This window comes from Engystomops pustulosus, chromosome 4, assembly GCF_040894005.1.
Source record: "Engystomops pustulosus chromosome 4, aEngPut4.maternal, whole genome shotgun sequence".
NCBI lineage: Eukaryota > Metazoa > Chordata > Amphibia > Anura > Leptodactylidae > Engystomops > Engystomops pustulosus.
Window position 1 is genome coordinate 184,303,973 of NC_092414.1, and position 12,290 is coordinate 184,316,262.

Sequence of the window (12,290 nt, forward strand, 5' to 3'; positions counted from 1 at the left end):
CAGACATAGATCACTGTCACTGCCTTTTGTTTGCCAGCTGTACCGAGAGAGGGGCTGGGCTTGTGCTCCATAGCCAGAAACCAGGAGGAGATAACATGGGCTTCCCAACCTGCAGGAGATAACATTCCCATTGCAGAGATTAAAGGTATGTCTCCATCCTTATTTGATATAACGTCTGATCCTGCGGTGTACGGTACAGATTTGGGACCAGATTTGCTCTATCCCTTCTTAACCTGCTGTGTACAGATGTAGTAGATTGATGCATGACTTATCTATTGATTACTTGTCCTTTATATATCACCTGCATATTCCGCAGGGCTGTACAGAGATTGTCATCACTCACATCAGTCCCTGTACTCAATAGGGAGGATAATCTGCTTCCCCCACCTGTGTAATAAGGCCATTTCCCCGAGAAGCCATTACATTCTCTTATATGAAGAATAGATCATGCTATCCCATTCGCTCTCAATAATTATTTTGGGTGGCAGGTGGGTGTATTTTTGTTGCCATTTTGGATTACAATCTGAGTATAAAAATAATAACGTTGCTGGGAAATAAAGCACCCTGCTGAGATCCTTTACATGAATGCAGTACCGACGGCGGCCACTAGGGAGCATGCAGAATGCAGAGGGATCTGCTCACGACAATAAAATGTATTTTATATTAGTAAAAATCACGACATGATAAGACATGCCCATATGCTTTGTTGTGAAGCATTTGTTGCATTGCAGTGGTCCTATGGTACCATGTAGTTCTATGTACTGGACCAGCACCAGACCTGGAGATACCTGCTGCTCCTGTCTAACGAGGGAGTATTTTATCCGCTGCAGTATCTGTACTATTTATCAAGACGTGAAAATGAATGTAGAGTCCCTTGTTAACCCTTAATTTACTGCACTGTAAAAAAGAGGGTGTGACCGTATTGGTCTGCCAACTGTGAATGCAACAGCCTGGATGTGACTGTATACTGGGAGAGACTGGTGCATTATTAAGCAATTTATTAGCTATTTATTGTGTCAGGTTGCTAATTCTTTTCTAAAGTTATGTTTTCTTGGGAAGTTTAAATGTTGGAAGTTAAAACCAAGATTACTGCCGTGCTAAATAGTTATCTGCGCAGTTATACAACAAGTTACGCTCATGTAGGTTCCTTTAATAGGATACATTTTAGGCTTTTGGTTCGTCTTCCATTAGACCCAACAACACAACCATTGGTCGGGGTTCCCAGTGGTGTGATGCCTATAGGATGAAATACGATAACTAAGTTGTTATATAAAATATACTGTATATAAAGTTTAAGTTCCTAACCTAAGGAGCAGAATTCTGCAAGTACCAATAACTTTTGGATAGTCGCTGCGCCTGTCTATTCTGGGGCCAGGGTCATATTTCTGGATGTGCATAGTTGTTTCGCCTGCAGCGTTGCATGAGGTCATCTGTTGCAGCGCAGTAATGGATTTCAAGGCTGTATCTCTTTAACTCATTACCAGCTAAGGATACATTTACTGGTAATACTGGACAACCTGATACATCCTCATATCTCACCAATATGGTCACTGAGAATTGTCTGTATAATAATAGAACTGATTCCCTTATGTCCTGGAACGTTTATTATTAGATACATCCAAAAAGGAGCTTTTCATATCTGCAACTATGGGAGGAGGGGGTAGCCTCAAGGTAAGTCTCTTGGCAAATTTCATGGTTATGCAGGTGAATAATCTCAACAGGTGTGTAGATAGTACAGGCAGTCCCCGGGTTACGTACAAGATAGGTTCTGTAGGTCTGTTCTTAAATTACAATTGTAAAATGTACAGTTCCAAATTTAATACAAATGCAAAAAAAAAATCCAATTTTTTTTTTTTTTTTTTTTTGTCTCTGACATTTGGATTTTAAAAATGTTGGATTGTCATAAAAAACAGGATTAATAATAAAGCTTAATAGCAGACACCTTTTTAATAACTGTTATAGCTGTTTATTGTAGCCTGGGCCTAAAGTACAGTAAATTACCAATTACCAAAGGTCCGTATGTAACTAGAGGTCGGGTGTTAAGTAGGGGACCACCTGTATTGGAAAATTATACAAATATCATAAAAATGAAACCATCTTGGATGGCTACAAATAACTTGGTGTATTACTTGGTGTATTAATCACAAGGGGTCTAACGATCATGTGATTGGGGTCCCTTAGTCCCCCATGTAAACAGAGCATAACACCAGATCTGTTTTCACATCTGCAGAGATCTAAGTCCGATGAAAATGAATAGTGTAGGGGTCAAGCTTGTGGGTCACGTCTACATTCACATAGACCCCCATTATCGTGATTCCTGGGGGTCACAGCTGTTAGACCTCCAGCAATCAAATGCTTAGGTGGAGTAAATACCCTTCAATGTGTAATAACATAGTTAAAGTTTGCAAGATCTTGCATCTGCAATACAGTCCAGCGTGAAGCCAATAGTCCACACCCATACAGACATTGATATGGATGGAAGCAGCTGGACATGGAGGACAAGCAAGGTTAATAGTCAGTCATATGTCACTGTACATGCCAGGTCAGCCATTCTAACTACATACATGTGAATATATTGCTCTTAAGAACAGTGTTTCTTAATAATGACTGTATATATTAACCCAATGTCATAAGTTGCCAGGGCTAATGGATTAAGAAGCCGGTAATGCAATATGTGTTCTTAGCTGTGGATATAGGGCACCTTCACAGGGAAAGCCTTGCAGAGCTTATACTACAAATGCTATAATCAATTTATTTATTTTTTTAAAATTTTTAGAGTTTTTTTTCATTCTGCCAGCAGGAAACGAGAACTCACCCCCTACTTATGTGCAATGAGCAATACATTATCCTTCAAGCTCCCCTATTCTCCATGTGTGTCACTGCCTATAGGAGTGGGTTACATATAATTCACCCTCCAATCTGACTCACTCGAGTTATTTTAGACGCTCGCCTATGTGATCTTCCCACGCAGCTGTGTGAATAGCAATCTGCCAGCTCCTCCTGACGATCCGAAAGTCTCTGCTGTGCGAAACCATCACATTGACTTTTAATTGAAAAATTAACACTTAAAAAAAGGGGAATGAGCTGGTCGTTCCTCTACACGAGGGCATCTGTGACTGTTCCTGGTGGCAAACCCCAGAGCACAGGCTTATTCCCTCTGTACCTTGGAGCAATCATTTCTTTACCTACTTGAGATTGTATGTGGAATATTCTCAGTATAGGATTTATACATAGAACTAGCTATTTTTTGTGTAGGTAATGGACTTGCCTGTATAATGCTGCACACTTTGACAAATAACATCACCCTCTAAGCCTGGAATAATAATTTTGTATAGCGCCATCATTTTCTGACTTTACAGATAACATATACAAATAAAATGAGACATTACACTAATATCAAATGAAACAATAGGAATGAGGGCCCTGCTCGTAAGAGCTTACAGTCTATGAGGATGAGGAGGTGACACAAGAGCTTACAGTCTATGAGGATGAGGGGTGACACAAGAGCTTACAGTCTATGAGAATGAGGGGGTGACACAAGAGCTTACAGTCTATGAGGATGAGGAGGTGACACAAGAGCTTACAGTCTATGAGGATGAGGGTGTGACACAAGAGCTTACAGTCTATGAGGATGAGTGGGTGACACAAGAGCTTACAGTCTATGAGAATGAGGGGGTGACACAAGAGCTTACAGTCTATGAGAATGAAGGGGTGACACAAGAGCTTACAGTCTATGAGAATGAAGGGGTGACACAAGAGCTTACAGTCTATGAGGATGAGGGGGTGACACAAGAGCTTACAGTCTATGAGGATGAGGGGGTGACACAAGAGCTTACAGTCTATGAGGATGAGGGGGTGACACAAGAGCTTACAGTCTATGAGGATGAGGGGGTGACACAAGAGCTTACAGTCTATGAGGATGAGGGGGTGACACAAGAGCTTACAGTCTATGAGGATGAGGGGGTGACACAAGAGCTTACAGTCTATGAGGATGAGGGGGTGACACAAGAGCTTACAGTCTATGAGGATGAGGGGGTGACACAAGAGCTTACAGTCTATGAGGATGAGGGGGTGACACAAGAGCTTACAGTCTATGAGGATGAGGGGGTGACACAAGAGCTTACAGTCTATGAGGATGAGGGGGTGACACAAGAGCTTACAGTCTATGAGGATGAGGAGGTGACACAAGAGCTTACAGTCTATGAGGATGAGGGTGTGACACAAGAGCTTACAGTCTATGAGGATGAGTGGGTGACACAAGAGCTTACAGTCTATGAGAATGAGGGGGTGACGCAAGAGCTTACAGTCTATGAGAATGAAGGGGTGACGCAAGAGCTTACAGTCTATGAGGATGAGGGGGTGACGCAAGAGCTTACAGTCTATGAGGATGAGGGGGTGACGCAAGAGCTTACAGTCTATGAGGATGAGGGGGTGACGCAAGAGCTTACAGTCTATGAGGATGAGGGGGTGACGCAAGAGCTTACAGTCTATGAGGATGAGGGGGTGACGCAAGAGCTTACAGTCTATGAGGATGAGGGGGTGACGCAAGAGCTTACAGTCTATGAGGATGAGGGGGTGACGCAAGAGCTTACAGTCGATGAGGGGGTGACGCAAGAGCTTACAGTCTATGAGGATGAGGGGGTGACGCAAGAGCTTACAGTCTATGAGGATGAGGGGGTGACGCAAGAGCTTACAGTCTATGAGGATGAGGGGGTGACGCAAGAGCTTACAGTCTATGAGGATGAGGGGGTGACGCAAGAGCTTACAGTCTGAGGATGAGGGGGTGACGCAAGAGCTTACAGTCTATGAGGGTTAAGGGGTGACACAAGAGCTTACAGTCTATGAGGATGAGAGGGTGACACAAGAGCTTACAGTCTGAGGATGAGGGGGTGATACAAGAGCTTACAGTCTATGAGGATGAGAGGGTGACACAAGAGCTTACAGTCTATGAGGATGAGGGGGATACAAGAGCTTACAGTCTATGAGGATGAGGGGGTGACACAAGAGCTTACAGTTTACTAGGATGAGAGGGTGACACAAGAGCTTACAGTCTGAGGATGAGGGGGTGACACGAGCTTACAGTATGAGGATGAGGAGGTGACACAAGAGCTTACAGTATGAGGATGAGGAGGTGACACAAGAGCTTACAGTCTATGAGGATGAGGGGGTGACACAAGCTTACAGTCTATGAGGATGAGGGGCGACACAAGAGCTTACAGTCTATGATGATGAGAGGGTGACACTAGACCGTACAGTCTATGAGGGTGAGGAGGTGACACAAGAGGTATAAGAGCTTGTATAATGGTCCAGACATTTATTATAAGCAATTGGTAGAAAAATAATTTAATAAAAATGTTGCTGCTTGAACCATCAGCCATCATATAAAGATATCAATGGGACTGCAGAGAAGCCTGGAGCTTATGGTGTTTGCTGGATAAAAAGCGAGTTAGTTGCAAGCAGTTAGAGAATGTGATAGGCCTGTCTAAAGATTTCTAAGAGAACATTTTGAAGCTTTGGTATTAGTCTGATAGACCAGGGTAGGACATTCGAGAGAATTGGTGCAGCTCAGGAGAAGTCCTGGAGATGTGAGTGAGAGGTTTGATTTTTAAGAAGAAAATAAATTATAATCTAAGATCACTGGCAGATCGAAGAGCATGGGTTGGGCTATAGACTGAGATGAAAGAGGAGAGGTAGGGAGATGCAGCATTTTGCAGAGCTTTCTGGATGTGGATGACTAATTTAAACTGTATTTGTAATGGGACGGGCAACCAGTGCAGTGAAATCCGTGTAGCATTTGGTAGACAGTGGAAAGACCAGTTCCATTTTGGAAAGATTAAGTCTCAAGAAGAGCGAGGACATGATGTTAGAGATGGCAGAGAGACAGTCGCTGGTGTTCTGCAGTAAGGTGGGAGTGATATTACGTGCACACTTCTAAAGCTGGGTAGCATCAGCACAGAGATGATCCTGACAAACAAATCTGCTGATAGATTGTCTAATGGGGGCAGTATAGAGGTAAAAGAGAAGAGGACCTAGGACTGAGCCCTGAAGAACCCCGACAGTCTGAGGAAGAGGAGAAGAGGGAGATCTGGAGAAGGAGACACTGGGTGCGGTCAGAGAGATGGGAATAAAACCAAGAGAGTGCAGTGTCCTTGAGGCCAGGGGAGGGAAGCCTCCTGAGGAGGAGCTGGTGGTCCATCGTATCAAACGCTGCTGAGAGGAGAGAATAGTCACTTTTAGATTTAGCAGTGAGGAGATCATTGGAGACTTTAGTAAGAGCAGTTTCAGTGGAGTGCATAGTACAAAAAGGAGATTGAAGGGGGTCAAGGAGGGAGTTAGCTGAGAGGTAGTGGGTAAGTCAAGAATAGACCAGGCGTTCCAGGAGTTTGGAGATGAAATGGAGATTAGAAACTGGTTGGTAGTTAGGAGCACTGGATGGGTTCGGGGAGGGTTTCTTTAGTAATGTGGTAACAACCGCTAGCTTGAAGGAAGAAAGACGCCAGAAGAGAGATTTTTAATATTTTAATGAGGTGAGAAGTGACCACTAGAGAGAGGGACTGTAGGATATGTGAGGGGATTGGGTCACTGGTGCAGATAATGTCGTGAGCAGAAGAAAGCCTGGATACTACTTCCTCTGTGACCGGCTCAAAGGAAGGGAGCAACCAGGGTGAGGTACTGGAAGGAAGGGGATCAATGGAGGGAATGGATTGGGAAACTTCCTGACAAATGCAATCAATTTTATCTTTAAAGTAGGTGGCCAGATCTTCAGCGCCAAGGTCTGAAACAAGTGGCTGTCCATCTGGTGTTCGTAAGGAATAAAGAGTATTGTAAGCGAGGTCTGCATCACTAATCTTGTATCTGCTCTGTTTGATGAGATGGAGGCAGAGTTATAGAAATAAGCAGAAATCATGTAAAGGTTGAATTCCTGCATGAGAATCCACAGCAAATAGTTAAAAAAAAAAAAAAATGAAAATATGTTTGGATAATTTGTTCCAGTACCCTGCTAAAGTATTATGCTCTGGATTTTGCATGCATAGAAAATCCAAGCATAATACTCATGTGGAAATTGCAAAAGAGCTTAAAGGGGTTGTCCTACTAAATATAAAGCTGTACTCAACTCCTCCGTCGCTCCCGGTGTCCCACTCTGCTGTCCATTGGAGCCATGCCCCTGTTTGTTTACAGGGCACGGAAGCTCCAACAACTTCTGGGCAACCGGGTACACCTATGTCCTTTCCCACCGCTGTGTTTGGCTTGTGCAAGGTTTAAAGGAAACCTACTAGAGATGAGCGAACACTAAAATGCTCGGGTACTCGTTATTCGAGACGAACTTTTCCCGATGCTCGAGTGCTCGTCTCGAATAACGAACCCCATTGAAGTCAATGGGAGACTCGAGCATTTTTCAAGGGGACCAAGGCTCTGCACAGGGAAGCTTGGCCAAACACCTGGGAACCTCAGAAAAGGATGGAAACACCACGGAAATGGACAGGAAACAGCAGGGGCAGCATGCATGGATGCCTCTGAGGCTGCTTAAACGCACCATTATGCCAAAATTATGGGCAACAGCATGGCCATGACAGAGTGACAGAATGAAGCTAGATAGCATCTAAAACATGCAATAATTGACCCTGACACTATAGGGGACGGCATGCAGAGGCAGCGGCAGCAGGCTAGAGAGTGTCATGGCGACATACCCTAAATGGACTCAGGCTTCAAACCAATGGGTGGCAGAGAGGAACCAAAGGAGGTGAGCAAGAAGTGCTCAAATAATATCGGTACATGATAAAAGTTTGCCAGTATATTTTGTGGATTACACAGCAGGGTGGCGACAAAGTTAACATGGAAGCCATGAAAACAACCCAAAATTCTGCCTGACACAGCTCGTTTGATAAGGGGACCATGTATGGAGGCAGTGAACTAGTAGTAGATTAAAGGTGCTGCAGTTAAAACTATGTTAGTTGGATCTTGGCATGGAGCTGGCGCTCCGCTGCCAGGCGAGCTTTCGCCAATCCAAGCCCCTGTCTCTAGGCTACTCCCCAAACAGCACTTTTGTATAAGATCAAGTGTAGTAGCGTTCTTATAAGTTTAGGATATGCCGGGTGAGGGGAATGTAAACAGATACGCAAGAAGCGCATGATGCGCATGGAGCTGGCGCTCCGCTGCCAGGCGAGCTTTCGCCAATCCAAGCCCCTGTCTCTAGGCTACTCCCCAAACAGCACTTTTGTATAAGATCAAGTGTAGTAGCGTTCTTATAAGTTTAGGATATGCCGGGTGAGGGGAATGTAAACAGATGCGCAAGAAGCGCATGATGCGCATGGAGCTGGCGCTCCGCTGCCAGGCGAGCTTTCGCAAATCCAAGCCCCTGTCTCTAGGCTACTCCCCAAACAGCACTTTTGTATAAGATCAAGTGTAGTAGCGTTCTTATAAGTTTAGGATATGCCGGGTGAGGGGAATGTAAACAGATGCGCAAGAAGCGCATGATGCGCATGGAGCTGGCGCTCCGCTGCCAGGCGAGCTTTCGCAAATCCAAGCCCCTGTCTCTAGGCTACTCCCCAAACAGCACTTTTGTATAAGATCAAGTGTAGTAGCGTTCTTATAAGTTTAGGATATGGCGGGTGAGGGGAATGTAAACAGATGCGCAAGAAGCGCTGAAATAATATCCCTAAATGGTAAAAGTTTGCAAGTATATTTTGTGGATTACACAGCAGGGTGGCGACAAAGTTAACAACTTTGATGTGGAATCCATGAAAACAACCCAAATTTCTGCCTGACACACCTCGTTTGATAAAGGGACGATGTATGGAGGCAGCTATATGGACGACTTTTGGAGGTAGCAATGGAGACAACGTGTGGAGGCTGCTATGGAGACAATTTAATTTGGATAGTGCCTGTATGTGGCAGTCCCAAACATTTTTCAAACCAGAGGAGCAGGTAGGTGGCCCTCCAGTAAAATGGGATAGATTGAGTGCCTGTATGTGGCAGTCCCAAAAATTGTTCAAACCAGAGGAGCAGGTAGGTGGCCCTCCAGTAAAATGGGATAGATTGAGTGCCTGTATGTGGCAGTCCCAAAAATGTTTCAAACCAGAGGAGCAGGTAGGTGGCCCTCCAGTAAAATGGAATAGATTGAGTGCCTGTATGTGGCAGTCCCAAAAATTCTTCAAACCAGAGGAGCAGGTAGGTGGCCCTCCAGTAAAATGGAATAGATTGAGTGCCTGTATGTGGCAGTCCCAAAAATTGTTCAAACCAGAGGACCGGGTAGGTGGCCCTCCAGAAAAATGGAATAGATTGAGTGCCTGTATGTGGCACTCACAAAAATTGTTTCAAACAGAGGACCGGGTAGGTGGCCCTCCAGAAAAATTAAATGCATGAAGTATAGCAAGAGCCAGTGGGCCCTGTCAAAAAATAGCCATTTTCCTCTGCTTTACTGTACAAAGAGGAGGAGAAGGAGGAAAATGAGGAGGAGGAGGAGGAGTGGATCAATTATTCAGGTTGAGCTTCCTTCACCTGGTGGAGATTGGAAATTCTGAGAAATCCAGCCTTTATTCATTTTAATAAGCGTCAGCCTGTCAGCGCTGTCAGTCGACAGGCGTGTACGCTTATCGGTGATGATGCCACCAGCTGCACTGAAAACCCGCTCGGACAAGACGCTAGCGGCAGGGCAGGCAAGAACCTCCAAGGCGTACAGCGCCAGTTCGTGCCACATGTCCAGCTTTGAAACCCAGTAGTTGTAGGGAGCTGTGTGATCATTTAGGACGATGGTATGGTCAGCTACGTACTCCCTCACCATCTTTCTGTAAAGATCAGCCCTACTCTGCCGAGACTGGGGACAGGTGACAGTGTCTTGCTGGGGTGACATAAAGCTGGCAAAAGCCTTGTAAAGCGTACCCTTGCCAGTGCTGGACAAGCTGCCTGCTCGCCTACTCTCCCTCGCTACTTGTCCCGCAGAACTACGCACTCTGCCGCTAGCGCTGTCAGAAGGGAAATACTGTTTCAGCTTGTGCACCAGGGCCTGCTGGTATTCATGCATTCTCACACTCCTTTCCTCTGCAGGGATGAGAGTGGCAAGATTTTGCTTGTACCGTGGGTCCAGGAGAGTGAACACCCAGTAATCGGTGCTGGAATAAATTCTTTGAACGCGAGGGTCACGGGATAGGCAGCCTAGCATGAAATCTGCCATATGCGCCAGAGTACCAACGCGTAAGAATTCACTCCCCTCACTGGCCTGACTGTCCATTTCCTCCTCCTCCAACTCCTCCAACTCCTCTTCTTCTGCCCATACACGCTGAACAGTGAAGGACTCAACAATGGTCCCCTCTTGTGTCTCGCCAACATTCTCCTCCTCTTCCTCCTCATCCTCCTCCACCTCCACCTCCTCCGATATGCGCTGAGAAACAGACCTCAGGGTGCTTTGGCTATCAACAAGGGAATATTCTTCCCCCGTCTCTTGTGACGAGCGCAAAGCTTCCGACTTCATGCTGACCAGAGAGTTTTTCAACAGGCCAAGCAGCGGGATGGTGAGGCTGATGATGGCGGCATCGCCACTGACCATCTGTGTTGACTCCTCAAAGTTACTCAGCACCTGACAGATATCAGACATCCACGTCCACTCCTCATTGTAGACTTGAGGAAGCTGACTGACCTGACTACCAGTTCTGGTGGAAGTTGACATCTGGCAGTCTACAATCGCTCTGCGCTGCTGGTAAACTCTGGATAACATGGTCAGTGTTGAATTCCACCTCGTGGGCACGTCGCACAACAGTCGGTGAGCGGGCAGTTGGAGGCGGCGCTGCGCTGCCCTGAGAGTGGCAGCATCTGGGCTGGACTTCCTGAAATGCGCACAGATGCGGCGCACCTTCGTGAGCAAATCAGACAGATTGGGGTATGTCTTGAGGAAACGCTGAACTATCAGATTTAACACATGGGCCAGGCATGGCACATGTGTCAGTCTGCCGAGTTGCAGAGCCGCCACCAGGTTACGGCCGTTGTCACACACAACCATTCCCGGCTTGAGGTTCAGCGGTGCCAGCCACAGATCAGTCTGCGCCGTGATGCCCTGTAATAGCTCTTGGGCGGTGTGCCTTTTGTCGCCTAGGCTCAGCAGTTTGAGCACCGCCTGCTGTCGCTTAGCGACGGCACTGCTGCTGTGCCTAGAGCTACCGACTGATGGCGCCGTGCCCACGGATGGTAGTTCGGAGGAGGAGGTGGAGGAGGGGTGGGAGGAGGAGGAGGCATAGTAGGCCTGAAACACCTGGACCGAGGTAGGCCCCGCAATCCTCGGCGTCGGCAGTATATGAGCAGCCCCAGGGTCAGTCTCGGTCCCAGCCTCCACCAAGTTAACCCAATGTGCCGTCAGCGATATATAGTGGCCCTGCCCGGCAGCACTCGTCCACGTGTCCGTGGTCAGGTGGACCTTGTCAGAAACGGCGTTGGTCAGGGCACGGATGATGTTGTCTGACACGTGCTGGTGCAGGGCTGGGACGGCACATCGGGAAAAGTAGTGGCGGCTGGGGACCGAATACCGAGGGGCGGCCGCCGCCATGAGGTTGCGAAAGGCCTCGGTCTCTACTAGCCTATAGGGCAGCATCTCCAGGCTAAGCAATCTGGAGATGTGCACATTAAGGGCTTGGGCGTGCGGGTGGGTTGCACTATATTTGCGTTTCCGCTCCAGCGTCTGGGGTATGGAGAGCTGAACGCTGGTGGATGCTGTGGAGGATCGTGGAGGCGACGATGGGGTTTTTGGGCCAGGGTCCTGGGCAGGGGGCTGACTAGCAGCTGACACAGGGGAAGGAGCAGTGGTGTGCACGGCCGGAGGTGAACGGGCTTGTTGCCACTGAGTGGGGTGCTTAGCATTCATATGCCTGCGCATACTGGTGGTAGTTAAGCTAGTAGTGGTGGAACCCCTGCTGAGCCTGGTTTGGCAAATGTTGCACACCACAGTCCGTCGGTCATCCGGTGTTTCCTTAAAGAACCTCCACACTTCTGAAGATCTAGCCCTCGCCGCAAGAGCCCTCACCACGGGAGCTTCACTAGTTGACAGTGGCGCTGATGCACCAGCTCTGGCCCTGCCTCTCCGTCTGGCCCCACCACTGCCTCTTCCAACCTGTTCAGGTCGAGGACTCTCCTCCGTCTCAGAAGCACTGTGTTCACCCGGCCTCTCAACCCAGCTTGGGTCTGTCACCTCATCATCCTCCGATCCCTCAGTCTGCTCCCCCCTCGGACTTCCTGCCCTGACAACAACTTCCCCACTGTCTGACAACCGTGTCTCCTCATCGTCGGACACCTCTTTACACACTTCC

General features: G+C 47.2%; 1 protein-coding gene across 1 annotated transcript in view; it reads left to right on the plus strand.

Moving 5' to 3' along the window:
• ADD2 (adducin 2) overlaps window positions 1-12,290 on the plus strand; it is a 63,056-nt gene continuing 50,766 nt past the window's right edge. Inside the window, exon 1 of the mRNA XM_072148841.1 lies at window positions 1-145. The gene's annotated coding sequence lies outside the window, so the exon portion shown is untranslated. The remainder of the gene's footprint in view (window positions 146-12,290) is intronic.